This window comes from Culex pipiens, chromosome 3 (genome assembly GCF_016801865.2).
Source record: "Culex pipiens pallens isolate TS chromosome 3, TS_CPP_V2, whole genome shotgun sequence".
NCBI classification, from domain to species: domain Eukaryota; kingdom Metazoa; phylum Arthropoda; class Insecta; order Diptera; family Culicidae; genus Culex; species Culex pipiens.
This window is the reverse complement of record NC_068939.1, coordinates 110095910-110117126: the sequence shown is the minus strand read 5'-3', so window position 1 is coordinate 110117126 and position 21217 is coordinate 110095910. Positions and strand designations below refer to the sequence as shown.

General features: G+C 37.2%; 1 protein-coding gene across 2 annotated transcripts in view; it reads right to left on the bottom strand.

The window, feature by feature from the left end:
* Positions 1-21217, bottom strand: part of LOC120422359 (atrial natriuretic peptide receptor 1-like) — a 258080-nt gene that overhangs the window by 67216 nt on the left and 169647 nt on the right. The window lies entirely within an intron of this gene.

The window sequence follows — 21217 nt, the reverse complement described above, 5'->3', positions numbered from 1 at the left end:
ATATTTAATTGATTATATAACCACACTATATTTTACACTTAACACATTATACAAAACAAATATCAAACTGTAAACAGGAGCGTTTGGTACGGTATGTCCACGCATCCTTCCTCCCCTGTAGATTCTGTGAAATGTGCTCCGTTCACAGAATCTGTCTCTGCGGTTAATGCAACGCAGTAGGCCTGGCCGCTTTAATTTATGCAATACATCTTCGGGGTTGCTCAAGTGTACTGCAATAATTAATATTGACAAGAAAGAACTTGGGGCGTAATCTAACCCCAAGTTCTTCCAGGATGCTTTCTTCGGACTGGCTGCGCTTGTGTTCGATTAGATTAGATTAGATTAGATTAGATTCCATCCACACAGGTCGTCAACCTGACCCCTTTAGGTTAGACCGGGGCCAATATCCAATTCCCCGTCCGACGGAAGGCGTGGTCAGACAAATCTCGTCTCGAAAAATGCCATCGGGACCTTCTGGGATCGAACCCAGGCCGACTGGGTGAGAGGGAACCACGCTTACCCCTATACCACGAGTCCCGGCTTAAGCAATATTTATTTTAGCATATTGTGTGCAGTTCAGATCTATTTTTGATCAGAAAGAATTTAAAATTCTGCTTTGTTTGTGAACATTGTATGATTGATTAGCATTGCAATGAATGATGAGGAATGATGCGGGCAAAGGAAGATGATGGGACAAGGGAAAAAAATGCAAAAAATACAGAGAATTAGACGAGTTGAGTTCTGAAATTCAAATGATAAAGATTTTCGTGATTCTCTGAAACATACAATGCCGATTAACGGCAGATTAAAATTTGACTAATAATTGAGAATATGTTTTTTCACAGCAAATACTTGAAATTTTTAAGAAAACATCATATTCATTGCAAAACCAAATCTGTATAACCATTGTGTTTTGCTAAACGTTTTATATTCAAACCAGCTCGTTCCAAGTTACTCAAACTATTTGCCTATAGATAACCAAATCAAAGCCTTCTCGTGAAGAACTACATATTAGCGCCACATGTTGAACGATGATGGCTGTCATTGTAGGGCAATTTCTCACAAGCATGCAATGCTGCTAGTGCAAACGAGTACGCAATTAACCCCCCTACTAATTATTCTTCCCTAGTCCAGTCGCTCATAAATTAGTATTGATCACCAGTACTGTACTGCAGTTAAGACGGGGAAAGACATACATTTTCGCCATACAATGTTGCAGCTGCACGTGCGCTCAAGTTGCTCGTCAATGCGACTTGTGTGATGTTCCCATAGTCAGATGTGGTCGACACAGTGAGCTTCTTCCACCAGTTCCAGTTCCTCATATAGTTAGCTCAGTATATCGTGTCTAACATACGATGAGTATCATCACCATCCTCCCTCACAATCGTTAAGGAAAACGCAGAAGCACTTTTTGGACGACGCATTGAGTAACGTTTTTTTTCTCAACGGGCACGTTTATTCTTCATAAACTTTATTTTCCAAACTCGTAAAAGTGCCGGACCAGGTGAATGGTCACTCGCACCTGAGTCATCGTTTTTCCGTTCCACTTCGGTGGGGGTGACGATTGTGGTTCGGCATTGTGCCAGCAAATTTCCCCAAGACAAGAGCTCACTTCGTTTGACACCGGTACAAAGTATCGTGCGAGACGTGCAGCTAAGCAGCATCTTCAAGGCAGAGTGGTCTGTCCTATTCGTGAACGTGTCACCCAGTTAGTGCCATCTAGATTTCGCGAATCCCAAGAGATGGATGTTTTTATAATCTTTTGGACGTGCCGCCCGAAAATGGGGGGTTTGCGAAAATTGTTTTTTTTTTGCCTGCTCGTATAAAGTGTCTCCCAACCCTGATTCGATTCGCATTTCAGGGGCAGAGAAGATTGATGCCAAATCTGTTACAACAAAGTAAAGCCATCAAGATTCCGTCTAGAACTCATTACCATGGTCTGACAAAGTCTTTATCCGAAAGCGTTCAGCTGTTCAAATTGTTTTCATAAGTTTTATTTTGCCAAGTTTAAAAGTCGAATTGAGATATCCTACACTCATGTCTAGATTCAGCTTTGAATATACATATGATGAGTAAACAATACATACTAAAATGTATCCAGCTGCATCTCATTGCAAACTGTCAACTAAGGACTGTACAATTTGGAAATCGATAAACTTTTCCTTTTGTTGATTGCCTGTTCTAACACAGGGTGGCTACTTGATTTTGATATTAAAATTCTCGGTATGCTGATCATTTTTTTCATTTCATAGGTGAATTTTCAAGCTTGCGACATTTTGAAAGCTAGCAGAAAAGTTTCGATTCGAAACCATACCTTAAAAAAAAAAAACACGAAATTAAAAGAAGATTTTAAAAATACAAATTTTACAATATTTTTCTTAGTATTTGTGTCCAAAACTTTACAAACCCGTAAAAAACTCAAAAGCCGAATAAACTGCAAAATGCGCAACATTTGTTTTATTTTAAAGCATTACACATTTTTAAATATATCGTACTGTCATCAGGGGTGACATTAGACCTAGGGAGTGAGATTGGGTCATAGAAATATTAGCATTTTCGTATGACCCAATCTCACATCCCAAACCCAATGTCACTGTAAACAGATTCCTTAACAATCATTTGATGAATAATCAAATATTTCAGACAATTAAATGTTGCTACACATTTGTACAAAAAGTGCTAACGACAGTAACTTCTCAGCAGACATTTTTAATACATTTATTTCAAAGTCTGGGATCACAGACTAGAAAAAAACTCAATATTAAACATATATTTTTGCAATTCCGTCGTTAAACTACTTACTTTTCCTGTCATTCTCAAACGACAAAACAGCCTACTTTTCTCTACCAAAAATAACAGAATCGAATACACTCAACCCCCGGTGGTTGGTCACTTTTTCGTTTGACACTTTTTTAGTTTGTACCCCGTTGGTTGGTCAAAGTCAAACTAAAAAGTGACGAACTGTCACTTTTTACACGGCGCTCACGCACACTATCAAAACAAACGTTTGGTAGTGTATGTGAACTCCATGTAAAAAGGGTGTCAAACTAAAAAGTGACCCCGTTCGTTTGACAACAGTTGGTGTCAAACCATCGGGGTTTGAGTGTAGTAACCCTTTTCAAAATGCTGAAAAGTACTTCTTATCCGCACTCTATGTATGCTGAAAAGTTGAACTTTTTAGCACATGTTTGGAAAAGTAATAATTTTCAACATTTGTTTGTGACTTATAATTATGTTCAAAGGGTGTTATTCGGAATTGCAAAAAATGTTGTATGGAACTCGCTGCAAAACTTGATTTTTTCACCACTCGTCGTATTTATCCAACTCGGTGAACCTCGATCGATAAATGTACGATTCGTGCTGAAAAATCTTGTTGAATAAACTACTATTTCAGAACACAAAAGTCAAGAGAAAAAAGCTTGAGTCCAAGACTTTTTTAAAGTCAAGCATATTTTTCCGAAATTATTAAATTGGATTTTTTTTAAGGATTAAAGAAAATCGAGCAATTCCATGTCAAATAGGGAATCGGTTGTACCCGACCCTCTCCGATTACGATGAAACTTTGTAGACATGTTATCCTACACTAATATAGTTACACTCGATATTGACATTTGAGAAGGGCGTAAGTGTTTTAAATATTTTTGTATTTCGTAATTTTAATATTGTTGTATCTCGAAGCCGTTGCATCGTACCAAAAAGTGGTCAAAGACAAATTTGTAGGAAATTTGACGGGCTTTAAAAAAAAATACACTGGAAGAAAAAAACACTCCACTGTTATGAGATTTTTTGATTTTTAAGTTTAAAAGTCAAATTTGAAGGTGAACCCACGTTTTTTTTTCGTTCAAATTTTTTGTAAAAATAGCCTAAGATGTTACAAAAAGACTCACAAAAAATTCAGGATGGAGCAACTCACCCAAAAAAAAATACAAAAATCATTTACTGAAACTGTTTTTTTTCAAAAGTGCTCTAAACATCAAAATTTTCAAAAACCGAACACGATAGTCGATTTTCCAGACAATTTTACATAAAAGTCTCCATATTGACCATTGTCCTAAATCCAATCCTTGTGAAGATATAGAGGTTTTAAAAATAGAAATGTTGAAAAAATAGGTTTTTATGGTTTTTTGCTATTTCTATACGTCAGACTTGATTTTTCAGTCTCGAAAATATTTTTACCGGAAAGCTCGTCAAAACTTTTATCACTCCAAGTCCTTCAATTGCCAAGAAACTTCTTGGCTTAAACCGTAGGAAACTAGGAATACTCGCAGGGCTTCTAACAGAACATTGTCCTGCCAGATATTACCTGCACAAAATCGGCAAGTGGCCTAACAACCTCTGTCGTTTTTGTTTAACTGAGCTGGAAAGCTCGGCACATTTACTCTGCTTCTGCGGAGCACTTGTGTCTCGAAGGCTGCGGTTCTTTGGATCGCACCTTCTTACGCCGTACGATGTATGGCACCACACCCATCCCAAGAAGGTCATACAGTTCATCGACTGCATTGCGCCGAATTGGGATAAACCATGTTTGCAAAATAACCCCTCGTCTTCCGATCCAATGGATACGAGTAATTTGTAGTATGGACAGTAACCAGGGTACATCACAAAAGATAGCCTTCTCAGGTGGTCGCAGTGAACTTAACCCAATGCCCATTGGGCAACAAAAAAAAGCTCGTCAAATTTCCCATAAGTTTGTCTTTGACCACATTTTAATTGGATGTATGGCCTTACAGATATAAGCTAATTTACTATCCAGGTTACTATACTACACTGAAAAAATATTATGTTTTCAGTTATGAGCAATGGGAAATTGGACGAGCTTTATTTCCTACAAATTTGTCTTTGACCACTTTTTGATACGATGTTCGGCTTCAAGGTACAGCTATATTTAAATTACGAAATACAAAAATATTTAAAACACTTACGCCCTTCTCAAATGTCATTATCGAGTGTAACTGGCTCCATATACACAAAAATGGCTTATATATGCCTAGGATAACATGTCTACAAAGTTTCATTGAAATCGTAGAGGGTCGAAAAAAAAAGTACCAAAAAATCCTGTTTTGGGCTGGAATTGCTCAATCATCAATAATCGCTTTGAATTCGTTTGGATGAAGTATAATTAAATTTAATATTTTTTTCCGGATTTAATTAATATTTCCGGATTGTTATTAGAATTCCCAGTTTTTTTCCCAGGAATTTTCGGTTTTCTTCAGCTTGAATAAAGTTCCCTACTTTTTTCACGTTTTCTGGTATTTTTTCCCGAGGAAATAGATTCAATTTTATTGTTTTCTTCTTCATAAAATAGTCTTACAATAAAAATATGTTTATTTTACTAAAAAACAAAATATGAAATTAGTAAACGTTTATGGTAACTCTAAATTTTCATATAAAAAGTTAATTTTGTAAATGCACCATACTCATGAATAAATTTCTTCGTGGTTCTTTCATTCGTGAACTTAATTCACGATTATGAGAATTGATTTTTTTTTTGTAGGAGAAGGATCTTTTTAGGACGGCCTCTTAAGTTGGTTAAACTGATGATTTAACCTTATTTTAGTTTGTACATATGGGAAGCGTCTCGTGGCGCGGTGGTTAGCGGCTTCGGCTGCCGATCCCTAAGTTGATATGGGGCGTGGGTTCGATTCCCGCCTTATCTTTCTGGCCTTCTATTGGATGGATAAGTAAAACGTTGGTCAATTTGCGTAAATTTAGAGACACCACAAAAGACCCAGGGTCATTAAAGTGGATTGCTTTGCTTTTTTTTATGGAAAATCAGGGCGCGCTTGTGACCGGTAGTACATTTTGTAATTTTTAATACACTTGTGACAAACAGTTTTAAAGGATTTTTGATAATATTATTTACTTTATGTTTTAACTGGTGTAACCAAATAAGTTTTAACTTCAAGCAATTGTTGAAATGGGAGTTTTGCTTCAAAAAGTTTTACTCCATCTTTCATAATTTTGAAACAATGACCATCAAACTAAAAAAAAAAAGATTATTAAATGATAACTGTTATCCGATGAAACGATGAAAATGCTATCCGAGCAATGAACTATTATCCAGAGGAATGGAAGGAAAACGCGATGGTATCTATTGTAACGTTGAAAATAAGCTCACAATCAGCAAAAAACAACAAAGCCTCGCCCGTTATGTCACATTTGAAACGTGCCAAATGATCTGCCCACTTTAGCGATGATATGAAACTTCACACCAGGCGGCGGCACACACACACACAAACACATTTACAGCGATTGTTTCTCGCCTCGTGAAACTATCCGCGACGTGGTGATATCAATTAGTAAATGCCATTTAGTCGTCCATACCCGCGCGCAAAGTGCCATCCTCTCGAGTGTTCTGATCCTAAGCTCTGTTGTGGTGAGACGTAGACGACAGCGCAGATCCGCGCGGCCACTTCGGCCATCCATCACCCGTACAATTTGTGGGAATGTTTAGAGGGAAAAGTAGTTTGCAGTAAACTATCGTCCGTCTCCTCCACTTAGACAGAGAGAGTGTGAGAGAGTGAGGGAGAATCCTAAAGGAGGAGAGTAGGGGGAGATGCAAAAGTGCATAAGGAGTGTGAGTTGATGTAGTTATTTGTTTACTCAGCTGACTAATCGTATCTCGTTGCATGTTCTTTAGTGCGTTTACACCGTAAAAAATCTTGCATGAAATTTGAGATTTTTTTGTCTACCTATGTACATTAGTACACTCAAATCAAACGAAGAGTAATATTGCATTTTGCCTTTCCGCTATCACCAAAAAGACCTCGTAGCGCAGCGGTGAAGAACTAGATTCTCACCCAAGGCGAATTCCGGTCAATCACATCGTTTTTTTGTTTATGGAGTGTGAAGATACAGAAAAAATATGACCAAAAATAGAGCTACTACTGCAAATTTAACGTTAATTTCATTAGATATCAGAGCGACGTCTTCTGACACCCATTGTCTGAGCTTCTGTCAAACTTGTCAGTGGATACGGCAGCTCTCGTATGGGTGTAGTAATTTTACCTTTAAGTATTTACTGTGCACAAGCAAAAAGTTGTTCGTAATTTCAAGAATGTTTACAGTGTCAAGCTTGTAGAACAAACAAGAAGTCAAGAGGGCCACCATCAATCGGCGTGTGCCATCGTCGTCGCCGAACGTCAACAATGGACGGACGGTTCTGGCGGTCCGACCCGGGAAGAAATTCGTGGGAAGGAATTCGAATGCGATGGGCGCCACTTTGAGCGAAACAAAATCTGACATTCCTGCGCTAATAGGGAGAGAGAGCGAACAATCATCGAGACGTGGCAATCTTGCCTAATGTGAAACCATTTCTTTGGCAAATTCGCGAAATTCTCACATCACCAGCTGACGTTTGGGAAGTGTGGGTTGCTGGGATACTTTGTGAAAATTTCGTGTTTGCAAATTTGTATGACTTGTGATAATAAACAAAAAGTAGGTTTAAAATTTGTGTACCAAATAGTAGGACAAGTCCTTCTGACATTCAATGTATACACGAGTCCTGAAAAATGTGTAGAAGCCCTATTATTGACACATTAACCCTCTACAGCCCAACCCCGCCTTTAGACGGGCTTCGATTAAAAAAATCGCCAAAAATTCATTCATTCAACCAATTTTTGATCTTTAAAATGCATTTGAAAGAAGAACTCTTCAATTTTATGAAAATTTAATGGTTGGAAGGTTTACTTGTGTAATGTGACTTTGCCAATGTTTTTAAAAATGTCACTCTTTTAGGGTAAAAAGTAAAAAGAAGTATGCAGTCATTTTTGTAGTTTCCCAGACTATGCCTCTGCGCATTTTTTACACTTTAAATGATAATGTTGCCATTCTATAGCAGAAAATGTGAAAAACAAGCAAAAAAATAAAAAAATAAAAAAAGACTGTAAATAAAAACATGAAAAAATTAGATAGGCAAAATGTGGTAGTTCAAGCCAAATACTACCAAAAACAAACATAAACTATACAAGATAAATGCAAATTAAAATACTAAAATTTAAACAAGAAAAATGCGGAGCGGCCGTGGCTGACTGGTTACGGTGTTCGCTTTGTAAGCGAACGGTTCTGGGTTCGATGCCCATCTGCTCCCAACGAGAAAGTTAAGAACACATAAATTTGAAATGATGAATATGAACGAAAAATCAAAGTCGCTCGAGGCGGGGTTCGATCCCCCGTCCTTTGGATTGGTAAGCAAAAATGCTAACCACTAGGCCATGACGACTTGGTGAGCGTGGACTGGAATTAGGAATACTGTTACAGAGAGCGAGTTGTGGCGCTTTAACCACGGCAAATAGTGTCCAGGGCATTCGTGGAAATACAATGTCCCATCCCAGAGGGTCCCGGAGTACCAAACCTTCTTAGCATGGTGCTCCCAACGAATACAACCAAATCTCGGAGCGTATGGTGGTGTGTCCCCACGCTTCTTCCTCCCCTGTCGATTCAGAATTGTGTTGTTGTTCGAACACTCAGTGCTCAAACTCAACCCAATTACGAGTCATCTCTGCGATACGGCTTTACGCAGTAGGCCTGGCCGCTTTAACGCTTGTGATGTTTCAATGCATTTCAATGCAATGGCGCACTACAAATGTTAATAAATGACAAGAAGAGTGCTAGGCGTCATCTAACCTAAGGCACTCTCCAGGATCCCTTCGAAAGATTGGCTGCGCTAGGGTCTGATTAGATTAGATTAGATTAAAATTTAAACAAGAAAAACATAAAACAAGAGAAGTCTAGTTTTCGCTCAAAATAACCTCCTAAACACGAGAAAAATAAAAATTATCGGAAAAAAATTTGGGCAGTAGAGGGTTAAACTAAAAAAAAAACGCGTTGCTTCCTTCGAGATTCAAACCGAAGCTCATTGAATGACAGGCCATCTCTCTATAACAAAGGCTTGACGGTAGTTCTCTATTTGGGCGATGAAACGCCGAATTGCATTCGAACAGTTTTAAAAACGTTAAAAATAAGAATGCCGTCAAAGGTCCGGAAGTGCTCGATCCACCCCAACCGTAACGGCGAAGAAATTTGAAACCTTCCCAAACCCTGAAAAACTAATGCACCACGGCGTGTAATTGGAAGTGAAATACACTATTTTTAAACACTTTTCGCGGCTTGTTTAGCAATTAGAATATGAAATTGAACGTTTGAAAAGCTATTTTTCGCCTGCGGCAGCAACGGAGACCGCACCGTCCGGCCGGAGCGGTTTTCCTGCCACCGTGCGCACGGTGGGAAAAAAGTTTTATTTTGTAGAAATTCAGATTTATTGAAGTTCAAGTGGTGCGGTTATGGTTCAGTATGATGAAGTCATAAGCATTTGATGGTGTTAAAAATCTTCAGAATAGTAATTATTTCTCGCCGTGCTTAGGCCAACTTCAGCTGAACTAACGGTCACCTCACGCCCGTATAGATCGATGAAAAACAGCAGTGCAGCAAGTTGTGTTGGCGTGAAATTTCATCTTTTCCTGTACTGCCAACAGTGGACGTTTAATTTATCACTGTATTAGTAAACAAATACATGAGGATAATTTCTATAGACTTTTCAAAAGGGCGTCATTTGTATTTAAGTCATTTTGAGTATATAGGTTTTGAAACTATTCTCATAGCAATGAATTCCATAAACTACAAATTTTCACCCTTTCCAATATTGTGGAGAAATCTCAATAAGCTTACAAAGTTAGTATACGACCATTTGAAATGTTGCTCTAAATTTTACCAATACCTCACCACTGGCGTGGCAAACCGATGGAAGGACATGTGCTCGTGATTATGATTAATGGCTTACATTATTTTTAAAGTGATTTTTTTTCTTCGCTGCTGCTGCTGAAGTTGCCTGGCTTGCAGGAGAAATAGAAACCACCTTAATCGCGGAACGTGCGACTTTTCCCCGTGTAACTAGTTCAAAGTCAAGGTCGCGGAGAAGCGTGGCTCGCAGTCTATGGCTATAATGTTACGAATTAGATTTTGAGACGCGCGTTATACAACTTGTTTCAGACGACAAACCTAACCGTAGAACACACTTCAGAGATAAGCTATCAGGTGGAGTAAATCGAGAAAAATGAGTCTTTTGACAGCTTGTTGGCAGACCTCGTAAGTTTTGGTGCACATATAATTTTAATGGGTGTTACTATCACCACAACTGTTTAGAGTTCAATGAACGTGTTAATTTTTTGCCCAGCACTAGACGAGATTTGTTTTTTATGTTCACTCATAAAACTGTCAGTATAATGTCGTAAAGTAAAGATTTTGGCAGACTTTTAAAGGTATGATTTATGTGGTTTATACCTGAGCAAGCTCATGAAAACTAGCTTATTTTTGGCTATTCATAATGACTGTGCCAATCTTAAACTGATAGAAAACTTGAATAATATGCTTGTCTAAATAAATTTAGTTAATATAGAGTGGAATGTGAAATTTAATTACAAGTGTCAATAACCAGATATTTTTAGGGAGTTTTGTACGCTCTACGCAATTGTTTTGAGGGTTTTAGACTTTTGAAAAGATGTATTTAATGCTAAGTTATTTATGCACTATGGGCAGTTCTCCACCAAAACCGGAAATGGATTTATTTATTTTTTGGTATGGCTCAAACTTTGTGGCGATCTTATGATCAAAGAAGCAATTTTGTGTCATTGGTTCACACATACAAATTTGGCAGTTGGCCATAAAAAATGATTTTATTTAATTTTCTTTTTTCGCAACAAAAAGCTTGCAAAAAGCAAATGTCCTAAACCCCGTATTTTGATACTTTTAATTTTTTTGATATGTTTTATACGACAAAAACCGCAACTTTTGAGCATTACAGAATTATGAACAAAAATTCTACCGCCGAGTTATAATTTTTGGGAAAAAGTTTCTATTCCATTCCCAAGAATCCCACTCCCCAGAATGGCCCGTTCCCCAGAAATATTTAGGACCTTGAAAAACATGTTATGTTTCCCATTTGGCATAATGCCATTCAGCATAACGCCGTTTGGCATAACGTAATTTAGCATAATTGTGAAAAATGTTCAATTAGCAGAATGAAATTAAATTTTCAACTTGTATTGCTAGTTGTCGAGCTACCGTGCCCGAGAGGTTACGGTTTTCGCCTTGTAAGCGGACGGTGATAGGTTCGATTCCTGTCTGGCTCGGCAAAGTCAGATCCCCTCAAAGAGTAAATCTATCGTACTGGGATGACGAAGAAGACTTCGTGACTTGTGTGATAACTGCTGATACTATTTTTTTTCTTCTCTCCCTTTGAAATACTGCTGAAGGAATATTCAACTAGTGTCACCGGTTTTCACAATTCAATAGAGTTTAAAGAAGGTAAAACACAACTGTTGTCAGCAATAACGACAATCAAGAGAGTTTTCCCTTCTTTAAAGAAGAAAAACTCAACATTGAAGGGAAAGTTCAACTTTTGCTTTTGTTCTAATGAAGGAAACATTCAACTTTTGTCAGTAGTTATCCAAATCAAGGTGAAATCTAAACACATCACACATTAAAAGTGATCACTTTTTGAAATAAAGTAAAACTTTTCTGGAGAATGCGCCATTCTGGGGAATGAGGAATGGGAAAATTTAGTGTAACCATTTTTTTGACTTCAGTTTTTAGTGTAAAAGCAAATTTACAATCGAAAAATACAGATTGTTTGATTAAGTGCACCGTTTTCAAGATACAGTCTTCATTTGAAGATTTTTTTTTTAATTTGTGTCCATGATTGTCCAATAGAGCAATTCCATGTCAAATAGGGAATCGGTTGTACACGACCCTCTCCGATTTCAATGAAACTTTGTAGACATGTTATCCTACGCTTATATAAGCCATTTTTGTGTATATGGAGCCAGTTACACTCGATTATGACATTTGAGAAGGGCGTAAGTGTTTTGAATATTTTGGTATTTCGTAATTTATTTATTGCTGTATCTTGAAGCCGTTGCATCGAATCAAAAAGTGGTCATAGACAAACTTATAGGAAATTTGACGGGCTTTCCGAAAAAAAACACTGAAAGAAAAAAATACTCCACTGTGATGATATTTTTTGATTTTTAAGTTTGAAAGTCAAATTTTAATTTTTTTTGTGAAAATAGCCTAAGATGTTACAAAAAGACTCACGAAAAATGCAGGATGGAGCAACTCACCAAAAAATCAATTACTGAAACTGTTTTTTTGAACAGTGCTCTAAAGGTCAAAATTTTCTAAAACAGAACACGAGAGTCGATTTTCCAGAAAATTTTACATAAAAGTCTCCATATTGACCAGTGTCTTAAGTCCAATCCTTGTGAAGTTACAGCGGTTAAAAAAAAAATGTTGAAAAAATAGGTTTTTTGATGGGTTATGGCAATATCTATATGACAGACTTGATTTTTCAGTCTCGAAAATATTTTTACCGGAAAGCTCGTCCAATTTCCCGTAAGTTTGTCTTTGACCACATTTCAATTGGATGTATGGGCTTACAGATATATAAGCTAATTAACTATCTAGGTTACTATACCACACTGAAAAAATATTATGTTTTCAGTTATGAGCAATGTAGTTTCAGTAAATGATTTTTGTATTTTTTTAGGTGAGTTGCTCCATGCTAGGGTGGTTCGAAAAATGGCAATTTTCGTCATTTTTCGCAAAAACCACTTTTTTTGAAAAATCATAGCTCCGCGCCATTTCATCCGATTTCAGCTGTCTTAGACGCAAAAGAAAGGTGATGAGTTTGGCTATTTGGGAAAAATAGTAAGAAGTTCCAAAAATCTAGCTTAACTATTGAAAAAGTCGTATGAAAACTTAAAATGGCGTTTTGACCGTGTCTGGACCAAAGAGCCTATGTCTGAAAATATTTTTATCGGATTCCTCGGAAAATTTCACATGACGTGTAAAAAAATTGGTGATGTCGAACCGTACGTTTCCGAGATATGATTTTTTGAAAATAAAAACTGCGTTTTTTGACGCGCCGCGCGCAAAAACAGGAAAATGGCGAAATCGGCAAAAAATCAACTTTTTTCACTAAAACTGCGATAACTTAAAAATTTCAGCGATGACCTAGTCTTTCTAGGGTACCAAAAGTTGCGTCTTTCAATTACGAAAATTTTGATACCAGATACAGACATGTATAGGTCATCTCTGAAATTTTTAAGTTATCGCAGTTTTAGTGAAAATGTATGTGTATGCCTAGGATAACTTGTCTACAAAGTTTCATTGAAATCGGAGAGGGTCGAGAAAAATGTACCTAAAAAATTCTCGTTTTGGGCTGGAATTGCTCAATAATAAACATATTTTTTTCGAAAATTAAAAAAGTCTAATAAAATGACCTAAGAAACATTTTAAATAGATTGAACCTCAGGTTGCTGCAATATAGCAAATAATAGAAACAGAAACAAAAAATTTAAGTGTTTTAAGCCTCATCAAATATTCCTATATTGTCTGGTGCCAAAATCTCAGCAACTGACGGTCCAAATTACACAGTTAAAGTTTGAGCCAAATAAAAAACTATAAATGGTTGAAATTGTCCAATTTCGTAGGGAATAGCTCCTAAATAAAAAAATTTAATAACTAAACTATGATACTCAACCCAAAATATCCTAACCAAACCAAAAGTAATTCTCATGTAAAAATTTGAAACGTGTTTGTGATACAAATTGTAGCATTAACAAATTTTACTAAAAGATAATCAAAATTAATATCAGCATTTGTTTAATTTTAGCATACGACGCAATTTCGCATAAAGATTTAACATTATATGTCCATATATGTCATATATGTCCAGCGACAAAAGAAGTTTTCATGATTTTGGTATAAGGTGGCGATAACAGCGTACTTAGATATTTTTGCAGCATTACTTATTTATTATTATTTTCTTTTATCAATCATGCTTCCGTAAAATTAAATCAGTGCCAAAAGTTTGGGCAACACTGGGTTTAACAGTTTTATATTATTTGCTTCAGTTGATAAAAATTCAAATCTATTCTGCATTGCAATAAATTATATTTCATATGTTGATATGTGCCAATGATAAATGTGATCAATTATAGAAAACATGTTTTTTCTTCTATATATCTGTAATTAAAACTCGGAACAGGAGAATCTGATTTATGCTTTGTGCCATTTATAGCTGCTTTTTTATTGACGTTTTTACTTTATTGCTTGTTTTCACTGAGACAAAACAAGATCGTAGTTTAATAACGTCTTGATTCGAAATCCGGACACTTAGTAGCATTTCATTTTTGTTATAGCTGGCAAAAAATCATGTAATAAGTTGGAAATGTAGAAACATCATCAAGATATAGTATAAACAGTCAGTTTCAAGTAAATGCATGCAAAATATGTCTTTTCTAACAATTTTTCATCAGAATTTTAAAATTAAAATGACTTGTTGTGCTTCAAATCCCGGAAACTGATAAGAGCTGATTCGAAATCCGGACACTCGATTTTACTTATGAATCGCACAAATTTGGACTGAAATATTAGTGAATGGCATTCTTTAGGTCTCAAATAAGCTGTTAACATAAAAACAATCGATAGTTTATATAAAAAATTGCTAGAATTTAAGGAAATCGAAACCATAAATTTCTACTTTGCCTTCCCCCGGTGCTTCGAACGTCTATGAAATATTTCCAGTGAAATTTTACGCATTTTTATAATTTTATTGTATTTAATTATTTTGGCATTAACTACAGCGTTCAAACAAACTTTAAATGAAAGTTGATGTTAGAATTCATCAAATAACACAGCTTTGATATTCATAATGCGAACTTATATCCAAATAATTGATAAAACAAGATGAAGTGTCCGGGTTTCGAAGCGTCCGGGAATTTGAATCATGACGTTATCTGTGTATTTTTTGCTGAGTTTTTCTCATAATTCTAACTTTTTATCACGACGTCACACTGCTCCTGAAATTAAGGTGCTCATTGATATACAGTTAATTAATAAAAACAAGGCAAAATAAACATGAATCCCTTGCTCAGTAGTTGCTGGAAAACGGCAAAATATTTGAAATGTCAATTTAAAAAAAATATCCCGTCATCACGCTCTACCGGTGTCTATTTTTAGCGCACGTGTTAAAAGGCAGTTCCCCAATCCCACCCTCGTAAAGGCTGCGGGGGCCATAAATATATCTGCGTTGCATTATTTTAGCCCGAGCAAACGGGGAAAACTGTACAGCGTGAAACCAATTCGGCACTTTTCGCAAATGGAAGTTGAGTTTCATTTTATTTTCCTCTAACCGGCTTACATTATTTCCTTTGCTTCACCCCCGTTCGATAATTGACACAGGAAAGTTCGCAACTGAATTAATTGGCGCTAATTCGATGCGTAACATGTGCTGCGCACACTCGGGTTTTATAAATATTAAACAAAAAAGACGAACATCTGCGGAGTTTCAAGCTCTTAAAATAGGAATTAATCCAGTGATAGCTTATCCCTGGTTGTCTAACGCACCAACGAAAGGTCAAGTCTCTCTCCCCAGCGACGTTGAATTGACGGTCTGGTAGCTGTGAGTGAACCACAAGTGAATGGTGATCCCAGCAAGCTTTTTGAAAATCTTTGCGATTTGGCTGGTCATAACGGTTGATTTATGAGACTTAGAGACAATACATCCTATCTAAGACAATCAAAGAATTGAAAAACTATCTTTTGGTAGTAGTAAAATATTATATTATGATATTTCAGCAAAAACACACACACACACACAACATTTAACACTACATTATTTTTCCATTAAAAGATTGTCTAAGGATCCTTGAAACAAGAATTCCAAATATCATGATAATGCCATTGTCTATGTTCTTAGATCTCCTTCAAAGCTGATTATCCGTAGCAGATAATGTCACTGGAGCTTAATGTTTCTAAAATTTACAAAATTGCATATTCAGAAAGCTGTTTAAATCACACAGATAAAATGTATCAACTCACTGATAAAAATGGAATTAATTATGTTTGCATTCATTATCGTATCCAATAAAAGGTCAGGTGCAAAAGAAGCCAAATTTATCAATCATATTTTAGCATGATGATCGGAGTCGGTGAGTTTTCACGATTTCACGGGTGGAATGCCGAAAGAAACTTAATTGAATATTTACCATGTTGAATTTGTAATAAAATTAGTTATTAATTGGCTAACTATAACTTACCATGAAGTGAATTTAATGATTTTTTTCACCCCTGATATCTTGATCATATAGTTCCAAACGCTGCATTTTATTTGTACTAAAAACGCCAATTTGTACTAAAAACGCATAAATGATGATTGCAACTAATCTTTTCTAGAGCATGTTAGCATATGATTTTTGCTCGATGAAAATTTAACATTTTTCGCGTGAAAAATTACTTTGCCAAATAAAGATGTTTTCTATTTTTTGTTTCATTGTCTCATCCAAATTCATAAGTTTAAGTTTTGATTGCAAGCCGCATGATCTTATTTTATGGTTTTTATATTGGAATATTATACAAAATTTTTATGCTCATTCGATGTTTACTACATAGACCGGCCTATAAAAGAACAGGTTCCATTTTTCAAAGTCTCACTAATGGTTTTTAATTTGCATGCAATTGGATCATTTCTTATTTTCTATTGTATTGTTTTTATTGGATCAGATAGCCTCGAAATTTCGGATGGGATGAAAGAAGATTTGCGAAAGCTCAATTAACAAATCATATCGCCGGGCAGAAAGGTGTTGTGTTCGTAAATAACATTTGAATACAAATGGCTCCCAAATATGCAAATTTAATGTATCTCAAATTAATCGTTTGTTTGAGTAGGCCTACTCGTCTCTTTTTACCAATTTTGTGAAACGGGTTAAAACTGGTTAAATGTTAATGCACGATCAAAGAACGGGAAGAAAATGTTTAAGGGGTTACATACATGTAAATCGGTAAAAATTTCAGAGGTTGGTTTGAGCACACACTTAAACTTTTTTTAAATCTGTTTTAGGGGCATTAAAATAATTATTTTCAACTATTATCAAAATAAATTTGAAGACGTTTGGTTGTATAATTGCCGAGATATAGATATTTGAAGTTAGCAGTTTCAAAAAACGGGTGCCACGATATCTCAACACTGCTTTGACCAAATCGGCTCAAAATTTTGGTGAAGCCTCGTTAAACCGGTCCTGTGTGCATGACGAAGCCCGATTTTCAAAAAAAATATTTGAAAAAAAGATAAAAATATTTCTGTGTTTTTCATATAAAAACGTTACTTAATCCACCCTTAGGTGGTTGGTGCCTTCCTCTCATTCAAAGGGTAATGCTATCCAAAATAGACACGCTCGTGGGAAGATCTTTAAATTACCTATCCAAAGATAGGTCACATGATATAACGTCATGATTCGAAATCCGGACACTTAGTACCATATTATTTTTGTTATAGCTGGCAAAAAATCATGTAATAAGTTGGAAATGTATAAATATCATCAGGATATAGTATAAATAGTCAGTTTTAAGGGAATGCATGCAAAATATGTCTTTTCTAACAATTTTTCTTCAGAATTTGAAAACTAAAATGACTTGTTGTGCTTCGAATCCCGGACACTGATAAGAGCTGATTCGAAATCCGGACACTTTTGCTTCGAATTCCGGACACTCGATTTTACTTATGAATAGCACAAATTTGGACTGAAATGTTAGTGAATGGCATTCTTTAGGTCTCGAATAAGCTGTTAACATCAAAACAATTGATAGTTTATATAAAAAATGGCTAGAATTTAAGGAAATCAAAACCACTAATTTCTGCTTTGCCTTCCCGGTGCTTCGGACGCCTTTGAAATATTTCCGTTGAAATGTTTCGCATTTTTGGTAAACTTATAATTTTATTTTATTTAATTGTTTCGGCATTAACTATAGCGTTCAAACAATCTTTAAATGAAAGTTGGTGTTAGAATTCATCAAATAACACAGTTTTGACATTCATAGTGCGCACTTATATCCAAATAATTGATAAAGCAAGTTGAAGTGTCCGGGTTTCGAAGCGTCCAGGAATTCGAATCATGACGTTATTTGGAATACGTTTTCATCTAAATATCTGAAAACTAGCCTCCAAAAAGTGTATAAATAACTCTTAAGTGCTTATAACTTTTGATAGGGTTGTCAGATCTTCAATGTTTTGGACGCATTGGAAAGGTCTTTTGATTACCTGTTCAACGACGGGTTGCATGATAGATCCGGACAACGTTTTCATCTAAATATCTGAGAACTAGCCTCCAAAAAGTGCATAAATAACACTTAATTGCTTATAACTTTTGATAGGGTTGTCAGATCTTCAATGTATTGGTCGCGTTGGAAAGGTCTTTTAAATACCTTTCTAGAAATGTATAACATGCTGGGGTTTCTTACAAAAACCACCCTTTTTACAATCTTCCGGACTTTAGTCAAAATCGTTTTTGCCTTCCTCACCTTACTGAGGAAAGGCTATAAAATCACTCGAAAAATGAACTTCTTAATTTGACCTCGTAGACCCACCTTCACGTATACCTATCGACTCAGAATCATGTTCTGAGCAAATGTCTGTGTGGATGTGTGTAGGTGGGTGGACAAAAAAATTGTCACTCGATTATCTCCGGACTGGATGAACGGATTTTGACCGTATTAGTCTCATTCGATCCGTCTTGGGGTCCCATAGGTCTCTATTTAAAATCAGCAAGTTTAGTTAAGTACTTCAAAAGTTATGCTAAAAAAACGATTTTGGCGAATGTCCGGAAGATTGTAAAAAGGGTGGTTTTTGCAAGAAAACCTATCATGTTATACATTTTCAGAAAGGTATTAAAAAGACCTTTCCAATGAGCCCAAAACATTGAAGATCTGACAACCCTATCAAATGTTATTAGTACTTAAGTGTTATTTATACACTTTTTGGAGGCCGGATCTCAGATATTTCAGTAAAAATTATGTCCGGGTCCATCATGCGACCCATCGTTAGTTAGATAATCAAAAGACCTTTCAAATGAGCCTAAAACATCAAGGATCTGACCACCATATCAACAGTTATTAGCACTTATGTGTTATTTATACACTTTTTGAAGGCCGGATCTCAGATATTTCAGTAAAAATTATGTCCGGGTCCATCATGCGACCCATCGTTAGTTAGATAATCAAAAGACCTTTCAAAGAGCCTAAAACATCAAGGATCTGACAACCATATCAAAAGTTATTAGCACTTAAGTGTTATTTATACACTTTTTGAAGGCCGGATCTCAGATATTTCAGTAAAAATGATGTCCGGATCCATCATGCGACCCATCGTTAGTTAGATAATTGAAAGACCTTTTAAATGAGCCTAAAACATCAAGGATCTGACAACCCTATCAAAAGTTATTGGCAATTAACTGTTATTTATATACTTTCTGGAGGCCGGATCTGAGATATTGTGATAAAAATATTGTCTGAATCTTCCATGTGAACTTTCGTTGGATAGGTTTTTTTTATCAGACCTTGACGATGGGCCAGAAAAATTGAAGGTCTGCGAACCCTATCAAAAGAAATCAGTAATAAAATTGATTTGTTAAACATGTTAAGGGAATGTTGCTATTTTTACTGAATGTATTGACTTTATGAATGTGAGGAAGGCACCAACCACCTAAAGGTGGATTAAGTATCGTTTTTTTTAGCATAACTTTTGAAGTACTTTACTAAACTTCATAATTTTCAATAGGGACTTATGGGACCCCAAGACGAATCGAATGAGACCAAAACGGTCCAAATCGGTTAAGCCAGTGCTGAGATAATCGAGTGCATATTTTTTGGTGCACAGACCCACATCCCTACACACACACACACACACACACACACACACACACACACACACACACACACACACACACACACACACACACACACACACACACTCACACACACACACACACACACACACACACACACACACACACACACACACACACACACACACACACACACACACACACACACACACACACACACACATACACACACACATACACACACACACACACACACACACACACACACACACACACACACACACACACACACACATACACACACACACACACACACATACACACACACACATACACACACACACATACACACACACACACACACACACACACACACACACACACACACACACACACACACACACACATTGTGGTCATTGTGGAAGGGCACAGGTCATTGTGGAAGGGCTCTTCCCAAGACATGACCCAACGACATGGCCTCCTACACCGTACAACGACGAAGGGGGTAGCAACGCCGAAGGTCATCTGATCACCAACGAGGAACTTGTGGCAGTAGCGAAGAGATTGAAGGTGAAGAAAGCTCCCGGCCCGGATGGAATCCCGAATTTCGCCCTGAAATCGGCGGTTCTAGCATTCCCGGACAGGTTTCGAACAGTCCTGCAGAAATGCCTGGACGAAGGACACTTCCCCGACCCGTGGAAGGTTCAAAAGCTCGTGTTGCTGCCGAAGCCAGGCAAACCACCGGGGGACCCATCATCGTATAGGCCTATATGTTTGCTGGACACCCTCGGAAAGCTTCTGGAACGGATCATCCTTAACCGGCTGACCAAGTACACGGAGAGCGAGCATGGCTTAGCAGCGAGGCAGTTCGGCTTCCGTAAAGGGAGATCCACGGTGGACGCCATCCGGAAAGTGGTCGAGAAAGCCGACGAAGCGCGGAGGAAAAAACGCAGGGGGAACCGTTGCTGCGCAATAGTCACGATTGACGTCAAGAACGCGTTCAACAGTGCGAGCTGGGCGGCCATAGCAGCAGCGCTGCACAAAATGAAGGTGCCTGACTATTTGTGCAGGATCTTGAAGAGCTACTTCGAGAACCGCGTGCTGGTCTACGACACTGCCGATGGACAAAAAACCGTTGTTGTTACCGCGGGAGTTCCGCAGGGATCCATTCTGGGTTCAGCACTGTGGAATGGAATGTATGACGGAGTGTTGACACTGGGACTACCCAACGGCGTAGAGATTGTTGGCTTTGCAGACGACATAGTGCTGACGGTAACCGGCGAAAATGTCGAGGAGGTCGAAGTGCTGGCTATGGAGGCAATCGCAATGATCGAGAACTGGATGCTCGAGGTGAAGCTGCGGATCGCTCACCACAAGACGGAGATGGTGCTGGTTAGTAACCACAAGAAGGTGCAGCAGGCCCAGATTCACGTTGGAGAACACGTCGTGCACTCGAAGAGAGCGCTCAAGTACCTCGGGGTGATGGTGGATGACCGGCTGAACTTCAACAGCCACGTCGATTTAAGTAAGTAAGTTATTTT